Below are 10,374 nucleotides of genomic sequence, written 5' to 3' on the forward strand. Positions count from 1 at the left end.
ATGTCCTGCACAATGGTATTAATAGGTCATGAGGCCTCCGGGTAACATTGCCAGGCATTGCTGTAAAGCCAGAGTCTATGGAGAGAGAGAGAGAGAGAGAGAGAGAGAGAGAGAGAGAGAGAGAGAGAGAGAGAGAGAGAGAGAGAGAGAGAGAGAGAGAGAGAGAGAGAGAGAGAGAGAGAGAGAGAGAGAGAGAGAGAGAGAGAGAGAGAGAGAGAGAGATTGTCGCTATGTAGTACGGTTCTTATGGGCCAAACAAAGTCTTTCGCTCCACCATACGTGATGCAAGTGTGGACATGGCCTTATCTTACGTAATTTAGGGCACTGATGTCAGAAATCACCCGTCCAAGCATCCTTCTCCTGTCAGAGAGGCGCTATACGACAACATAAGCGTGGATAGCCTTGGCTTGAGTTTTAAATTTTCCGCAAAAAAAAAAATATTAAGCATTTAATGACCAAATATACTCAGGACTTAAATAATTCACAAAGAGTTTTTCAAGTCGCTTACTTATTTTACATGCAATCTATTGCTTAACATTCATGATTTCATTAATATATTTTTTCTCTACTTCTACAAATTTGTTTACCGACAACACGATTTGAAGAAGTAAATAACGAAGAAAACGTATTTTAAGGATAGACTCGTATTAAAAACTCGTGTAGAAGCGCTGCGACTGTTTACATAATACATATCTACCTCAATGACGACGCAAAGGCTGTCAGTGAGTTATAGCAGTATTTGCCAATATATGTGTGGATAGCTTAGACTTGAGTTATTCATTTCATGCTTATTATTTACCGGCAGTTTAAGAGAACATCATGTAGCTATCTGGCAACTTACACTAGAGCAAGACCTTTAATTTAACATTAATCAATATATATATATATATATATATATATATATATATATATATATATATATATATATATATATATATATATATATATATATATATATATATATATATATATATATATATATATATATATATACAACATAGGAAACAGCTCAAGGGCACACAAAAGGAAACAATATTAAAAAATGACCGCTACTTACCTCTCCTAAATATAATCCAAAGAGGTGGCCGAAAGAGAGGTCAATATCGGAAGGAGAGGTGTCCAAATACCCTTCTCTTGAAAGAGTTCAAGTCGTAGGCAGGATGAAATACAGATGCAGGAAGATTGTTCCAGAGTAGTAGTAACAAATGTACGGAAGTGGGGGGGACTGGAAGTGGGGGGGACTGGAAGTGGGGGTTGGGGGGGTCAGCGGTCAGCGGGGGGGTTACGGGAGTGGGGGTAATTTGGAAGTGGGGGGGACTGGAAGTGGGGGTTGGGGGGGTCAGCGGTCAGCGGGGGGGTTACGGAAGAGGGGGTATCTGGAACCCCCCTAACCCCCACACCCATCTCTTTTCACCCCCTCACCCCCTCTCGGACTAGCGTACGGAAGCGAGAGGGTGACGGGAGTAGGGGTGCCCAGCAGGGAGGGAGGGGGGGTGACGGGAGAAGGGGTACTTGAAGGGTTAAGATAAGATCTTTGACCCTCGAATGACCACCAGATTATAATCACGGAAAAGGTTAAGGACATTAGGTTAATGACCAGGCTGAAATATGAATTTACTCTCTAATGCAAGTCCGAAAATAAAATAAAAAATCGCCATTGAACGTAAGACTCGATAAATTATTTAAGTTTTTGCTGGATGTATTGTATCATTATCTTCTTATTTCTCATTTCTCAACTTGTTTCTTCTTATTTCTTTCCTCAACTTATATATATTTTTTTTTACTCCGGTTATTTGGTGCCATCTAACCCTAAACACTGCAGCACCAAGTCTTTTTTTTTCTGATTTTGCATTAATTAATGTCTTATATCTCATTTCTTAACTTATTTCTTCTTATTTCTTTTCTCAACTTGCATTTCTTTATATTTTCTGTCTGCTCTTTGGTGTCATATGATCTTAGACGTTGCCGCATCGAGTTTACCTTTTTCCGTGAAAAAGGGATCATGTGTGTGTGTGTGTGTGTGTGTGTGTGTGTGTGTGTGTGTGTGTGTGTTCCATTCCCCTCCGATTCTTGAGAAATCTGCGGCTAGCTCGAAATTTTGTGGGCCATCTTTTTTAGCCGATTATATGCTCCGAAGCGGAATTTAGTGAGGATTCTTATGGTATCTTCAAATTCCTCATACGTCTATTAGTTCCCGAGTTACACCGAGAAAACTGAATTTTTTTTCTCTCGTCAGAGTAGCCTAACAAATAAAAATCACTCATTAATTAATGTCTTATATTTCATTTCTTAACTTATTTCTTCTTATTTCTTTTCTCAACTTGCATTTCTTTATATTTTCTGCCTGCTCTTCGGTGTCATATGACCTTAGACGTTGCCGCATCGAGTTTACCTTTTTCCGTGAAAAAGGGATCATGTGTGTGTGTGTGTGTGTGTGTGTGTGTTCCATTCCCCTCCGATTCTTGAGAAATCTGCGGCTAGCTCGAAATTTTGTGGGCCATCTTTTTTAGCCGATTATATGATCCGAAGCGGAAGTTAGTGAGGATTCTTATGGTATCTTCAAATTCCTCATACGTCTATTAGTTCGAGTTACACCGAGAAAACTGAATTTTTTTCTCGTCAGAGTAGCATAACAAATAAAAATCACTCATTAATTAATGTCTTATATTTCATTTCTTAACTTATTTCTTCTTATTTCTTTTCTCAACTTGCATTTCTTTATATTTTCTGCCTGCTCTTCGGTGTCATATGACCTTAGACGTTGCCGCATCGAGTTTACCTTTTTCCGTGAAAAAGGGATCATGTGTGTGTGTGTGCGTGTGTGTGTGCGTGTGTATTCCATTCCCCTCCGATTCTTGAGAAATCTGCGGCTAGCTCGAAATTTTGTGGGCCATCTTTTTTAGCCGATTATATGCTCCGAAGCGGAATTTAGTGAGGATTCTTATGGTATCTTCAAATTCCTCATACGTCTATTAGTTCCCGAGTTACACCGAGAAAACTGATTTTTTTTTCTCTCGTCAGAGTAGCATAACAAATAAAAATCACTCATTAATTAATGTCTTATATTTCATTTCTTAACTTATTTCTTCTTATTTCTTTTCTCAACTTGCATTTCTTTATATTTTCTGCCTGCTCTTCGGTGTCATATGACCTTAGACGTTGCCGCATCGAGTTTACTTTTTTCCGTGAAAAAGGGATCGTGTGTGTGTGTGTGTGTGTGTGTGTGTGTGTGTGTGTGTGTGTTCCATTCCCCTCTGATTCTTGAGAAATCTGCTGCTTGCTCAAAATTTTGTGGGCCAACTTTTTTAGCCGAATATATGTTCCGAAGCGGAATTTAGTGAGGATTCTTATGGTATCTTCAAATTCCTCATACGTCTATTAGTTCCGAGTTACACCTAGAAAAATTAATGTTATTCTCTCGTCAGAGTATCCTAACAAATAAAAATCGCTCAGAGCTCCTCATCTACGTTCCTTAGAAAGATTGCCATATGTTACTATTTAAACTTATCCCAACAACTGCAAATTTGACGCACTTTCATCGAAAACTTAATTTTAATAATTTTTATTTACTTTTATGGCGCGTTTCGCGTCATCGTCCGCCAGAACCTTTTACCCTTGATGACATGAAATGCGTCATCGTGCGCGAGAGGGTTAAATAAGTCAGATTTATCTCAAATTCACTGTCTGGGCAGACAAATATTCGGAAAAGAAGGCAAACCAGTTTGTAGATATATATAAATATGCCGTATATTCACGTCCTTATGGATATCTTCTTGTTGATTAGGGTATAAATACTCCTGAATCCTACAGTTTCGCTCAAACATTGTTGGAGAGCCTCCCAGATGAACGCGTATTCAATGGTGAACTCCAGGAAAAAGGAACTCTTACGTTCTATACTCCCAACATAACGAACCCTATGGTTTAAGCTCTCAGCTACTTCTGATCTTACTCTCTTAAGCCTTTGCAGTTACTTTCTTAAACCATCGAAGCCCGCCTTCCTGAAGTCAGGTATTAAGTGTTGTTTCTGCTGACTCTATCCTCCCATTTAATATTAAATTTAATTTCCTTATGATCACTGTTACCTAATGAACCCCCAACCTCAATGTTGCTTATTATGTCCTCTTTATTAGTTAACAACAAATCCAAAATATTTTCTTCCCTCGTTCGCACTGTTTTGTATATAGAACGAACTTACATTAGCTGAACTCACACTGTTTTGATTATAGAACGAACTTACATTGGCTGAACTCACACTGTTTTGAATATAGAACGAACTTACATTAGCTGATCTCACACTGTTTTGATTATAGAACGAACTTACATTAGCTAAACCCACACTCCTGGAAGAAGCTAAAATTGTCTAAAGGCTACAATAAAATCAATATGACCGATGAAGATACGGCACGTCACAATGAACAAACTCACTGTCTTCTCTGTAAATACGGGTTTTAAAAGGTAAAGGAGTAAAACATCATGACCATGAAAAATCAGGAAACAATTACATTGAAGCTTATTGTAATAGATGCAACCTTCAAATGAAAAAAATCACAAATTGCAGCGCACTCTCATTGCACATTATGCGGATTACGACATGACGTTAATCCCGCGTGAATTAACGCTACCTGGCTTTGAAAATCAAACTAAGACCAAAACATTCAGTTCAGAAATACCATGAAGTCATCATAAATGACTTGAGATTTATTGACACGTATGTCTTTATGTCTGGTTCACTCGCGGCTTTAGCGAACCAATTCATCAGCACTGGGAACGAGCCCATGTGCACACAACAGATGTTGAAAGATGTGCCAGCACCTGCGTTACCATTATTGATCAAGGGAAAGCAGGTTTTTGTTATGACTATATGGATTCGATGGAACGACTTTCTGAGACACGTCTTCCATCCCGCGAAGATTTTTTCAATTCGCTTCAAGAAGCAGAACTTTCCGAAAGTGATTATAAACATGCTCAGAATGTTTGGAAAGTAGCTGGATGTCAGAACCTGATGGACTATTTGTTGCTTTATGTAAAGTGGATGTTGGCCTTCTATGTGATGTCTTCATAGAGTGTAGAGGTATTTTGAAAACCCAGTGGAGGTTTGATATTGTAAATTATGTTATCATGCCAGGATATTCCTATGAATCTATTTTGTTAAAAACAAAGCAGGAATTAGAGATGCTTAGTAGCCCACACATATATCATTGCATTCAAACAAATGTGCGTGGGGCTACACAAGTGTTAATGCGTCGTTTTGTACGCACCAATCACATCTACACGAACCCTCAGTTTAATCCAAAACATGATAGAAACACTTTCCTTTCATATCTTGACTTCAACAGTCTTTATCCCACTGTAATGCAAGAGAAGTTACCATGTGGATATATGAGAAAACTAGATGAGACAGAAATGCACTGGTTTTTGAGCGGGAGGGGGGCTAGGTCAATCAAGCAACCGATGGCGATTTTGGATACCTCATTCTGTGCAATACTGAGGCTTTCTCACGAAGTCATTGAGAAAACGGATGACCTCCCAATGACCGTCAGAAGACACAATATCATCAATAGAGATATATCGTCAGCCGCACACGAATGGTATGAAGAAGAAAACCGTCCAGTACCGTGTAAGAACATAAAACAGATTGGAACACATGTTGCTCAGGAGAAAATACTGTTTGCTCTGTCCCTCCTTAAACTGCTATTCAACTAGGCCGGGTTGTTAAAAGTGCATGCTATTTCTATGTTTAAGCCAAAGCACTTTCTTGCGGACTTCATTCAGGATAACATAGAAGCCCGCAAAAGTGCTACTTGCCCTATCAAGAAAACTGCAATCAAGTGTATTTCAAACAGCATTTTTGGTCGATACCTGATGAACGCGGCCAAATATAGTGAAGACATAGATATTGTCACCAACCGCGAAAAGTTTTTGAAGCTGGCCCGAAGTCCTTACTTTAAACGCGTTGTACCCTCAATGATGGTCATGTAGTTGTAGTTCGCCATAAGAAATATTCACAGGCGAATCATCCAAACTACATTTGCTACTTCGTCCTAGAGCTGTACAAGCTGCGACTATATGATTTCTTTACAGTATCATGAAGGCTCATTACGGGGATCAAGCGAAACTAGTGTATTGTGACACTGATTCCTTAATAACAGAAACTGAAACTCCTGATCTATTAACAGAGTACTCGCAGGAACCCTTTAAAAGCTATATAGACACAAGTAACTTTAGCTCCTCACATTCCTTGTACAACACAGACAACAAAGGCAAGCTCAGATTCTCAAGTCTGAAGTGAGGGAAAGAACCATCTCAGAATTTGTAGGCGTAAGAACAAAGTGCTACTCCATCCCCATGGCAGACAGTGACCGGTTGAGTTCAGCTAAGAGCGTTCCAAAGCTCATAAAGAAAAAAAATTGCTCATCAGCGATACAAAGACGTCCTATTCCAGAAGCAAACATTTACCTTTGGCTATCAGGGATTCACAGTGCGTAATGGACGAATGAGTACAGTAAAATATCCCAAGAGAGGGATATCTGTAGTTCAGGACAAAAGACACTGCTTTAGCACCTTGGAGTTACGACCTTACGGTCATCCCGATAATTCTACAGGGGTAGAGGAGGAGGAGGAAGAGAAGGAAGCTGTAATCATAATTTGACCAAATTCCAATAAACATTGAGTTTGTTTGACTTGTTTATATGTCCTTTATCAAAAAATGAATGAAAAAAACAATAATTGTCTTAAAATTTATTCGATTTGTGGAAACATGTAGACAAAACGCGTCTATGTTTCGATCTGGCTCATATAAAAAAAATATAAAAAAAGACTCGCGAAATGTGCAGCGGGTCCTGCGGCGACATCATGCGACGACAGGATGCGACAGGATTGCGTGGGCTCGGGGCGGGGCGGGGCGGGGCGGCAGCACTGGGGCTAGTGGTGGTGACGAGTGAGGTCCTGTATGGAGCCAGACCACTGATTTAAGCGTGTTATACAAACCACGATAAAGGAACTAGAAAATTATTTATGCTGAGAATAGCTTCATGGAATGTAATACACTTCAATATGAAAAATCAATAAAGTCAATACTTACTTTTTATGAACACGTGTTAAATGTTTGATGTCATACGGGCATTATAAACTTGCTGTAAGCGAATCTCATCACGTGTTCATCATTCCTCGAATATTCGGTCTTGGAAAACTCCATACAAATTTTTCAAGAGTTTCTCTTACACCCAAGTGTGAAACATTGTAGGCAAAGTACACGACATAAGCCCCGCACACATCGCTTCGCGTGCTTTGAAGTCGAAATGCATTTTTATATATCCTGAGCCCAGGGTAAGCAATATATTTAAAATAATCAGAGTATAATTTGAGGTCGAGAGCATAACTATCTAAGAACACTATCATGTCCGGTTCATAGTAGAGACAAATCCAGTGTCTCATTTCTCTTTTAGAATAACTTGGTAGCGTGCTGCCGCCCCGCCTCGCCCCGCCCCGAGCCCACGCAATCCTGTCGCATCCTGTCGTCGCATGATGTCGCCGCAGGACCCGCTGCTGCCGCCGCCGCGCACATTTCGCGAGTCTTTTTTTTTATTTTTTTATATGAGCCAGATCGAAACATAGACGCGTTTTGTCTACATGTTTCCACAAATCGAATAAATTTTAAGACAATTATTGTTTTTTTCATTCATTTTTTGATAAAGGGCATATAAACAAGTCAAACAAACTCAATGTTTATTGGAATTTGGTCAAATTATGATTACAGCTTCCTTCTCTTCCTCCTCCTCCTCTACCCCTGTAGAATTATCGGGATGACCGTAAGGTCGTAACTCCAAGGTGCTAAAGCAGTGTCTTTTGTCCTGAACTACAGATATCCCTCTCTTGGGATATTTTACTGTACTCATTCGTCCATTACGCACTGTGAATCCCTGATAGCCAAAGGTAAATGTTTGCTTCTGGAATAGGACGTCTTTGTATCGCTGATGAGCAATTTTTTTCTTTATGAGCTTTGGAACGCTCTTAGCTGAACTCAACCGGTCACTGTCTGCCATGGGGATGGAGTAGCACTTTGTTCTTACACCTACAAATTCTGAGATGGTTCTTTCCCTCACTTCAGACTTGAGAAATCCGAGCTTGCCTTTGTTGTCTGTGTTGTACAAGGAATGTGAGGAGCTAAAGTTACTTGTGTCTATATAGCTTTTAAAGGGTTCCTGCGAGTACTCTGTTAATAGATCAGGAGTTTCAGTTTCTGTTATTAAGGAATCAGTGTCACAATACACTAGTTTCGCCTGATCCCGTAATGAGCCTTCATGATACTGTAAAAGAAATCATATAGTCGCAGCTTGGACAGCTCTAGGACGTAGTAGCCAATGTAGTTTGGATGATTCGCCTGTGAATATTTCTTATGGCGAACTACAACTACATGACCATCATTGAGGGGTACAACGCGTTTAAAGTAAGGACTTCGGGCCAGCTTCAAAACTTTTCGCGGTTGGTGACAATATCTATGTCTTCACTATATTTGGCCGCGTTCATGATGTATAGACTATAATTGCTGTTTGAAATACACTTGATTGCAGTTTTCTTGATAGGGCAAGTAGCACTTTTGCGGGCTTCTATGTTATCCTGAATGAAGTCCGCAAGAAAGTGCTTTTGCTTAAACATATAAATAGCATGCACTTTTTAACAACCCGGCCTAGTTGAATAGCAGTTTAAGGAGGACAGAGCAAACAGTATTTTCTCCTGAGCAACATGTGTTCCAATCTGTTTTATGTTCTTACACGGTACTGGACGGTTTTCTTCTTCATACCATTCGTGTGCGGCTGACGATATATCTCTATTGATGATATTGTGTCTTCTGACGGTCAGTGGGAGGTCATCCGTTTTCTCAATGACTTCACGTGAGACAGCCTCAGTATTGCACAGAATGAGGTATCCAAAATCGCCATCGGTTGCTTGATTGACCTAGCCCCCCTCCCGCTCAAAAACCAGTGCATTTCTGTCTCATCTAGTTTTCTCATATATCCACATGGTAACTTCTCTTGCATTACAGTGGGATAAAGACTGTTGAAGTCAAGATATGAAAGGAAAGTGTTTCTATCATGTTTTGGATTAAACTGAGGGTTCGTGTAGATGTTATTGGTGCGTACAAAACGACGCACAACACTTGTGTAGCCCACACGCACAGTGGTTTGAATGCACTGATATATGTGTGGGCTACTAAGCATCTCTAATTCATGCTGTGTTTTTAACAAAAAGAGTCATAGGCAAATCCTGGCAGGCTAACATAATTTACAATATCCAACCTCCACTGGGTTTTCAAAATACCTCTCCACTCTAGGAAGACATCACATAGAAGGCCAACATCCACTTTTACATAAAGCAACAAATAGTCCATCAGGTTCTGACATCCAGCTACTTTCCAAACATTCTGAGCATGTTTATAATCACTTTCGGAAAGTTCTGCTTCTTGAAGCGAATTGAAAAAAATCTTCGCGGGATGGAAGACGTGTCTCAGAAAGTCGTTCCATCGAATCCATATAGTCATAACAAAAAACCTGCTTTCCCTTGATCAATAATGGTAACGCAGGTGCTGGCACATCTTTCAACATCTGTTGTGTGCACATGGGCTCGTTCCCAGTGCTGATGAATTGGTTCGCTAAAGCCGCGAGTGAACCAGACATAAAGACATACGTGTCAATAAATCTCAAGTCATTTATGATGACTTCATGGTATTTCTGAACTGAATGTTTTGGTCTTAGTTTGATTTTCAAAGCCAGGTAGCGTTAATTCACGCGGGATTAACGTCATGTCGTAATCCGCATAATGTGCAATGAGAGTGCGCTGCAATTTGTGATTTTTTTCATTTGAAGGTTGCATCTATTACAATAAGCTTCAATGTAATTGTTTCCTGATTTTTCATGGTCATGATGTTTTACTCCTTTACCTTTTAAAACCCGTATTTACAGAGAAGACAGTGAGTTTGTTCATTGTGACGTGCCGTATCTTCATCGGTCATATTGATTTTATTGTAGCCTTTAGACAATTTTAGCTTCTTCCAGGAGTGTGGGTTTAGCTAATGTAAGTTCGTTCTGTATTCAAAACAGTGTGAGATCAGCTAATGTAAGTTCGTTCTATATTCAAAACAGTGTGAGTTCAGCCAATGTAAGTTCGTTCTATAATCAAAACAGTGTGAGTTCAGCTAATGTAAGTTCGTTCTATATACAAAACAGTGCGAACGAGGGAAGATAATATTTTGGATTTGTTGTTAACTAATAAAGAGGACATAATAAGCAACATTGAGGTTGGGGGTTCATTAGGTAACAGTGATCATAAGGAAATTAAATTTAATATTAAATGGGAGGATAGAGTCAGCAGAAACAA

The sequence above is a fragment of the Eriocheir sinensis genome, unplaced genomic scaffold (assembly GCF_024679095.1).
Source record: "Eriocheir sinensis breed Jianghai 21 unplaced genomic scaffold, ASM2467909v1 Scaffold1041, whole genome shotgun sequence".
NCBI classification, from domain to species: domain Eukaryota; kingdom Metazoa; phylum Arthropoda; class Malacostraca; order Decapoda; family Varunidae; genus Eriocheir; species Eriocheir sinensis.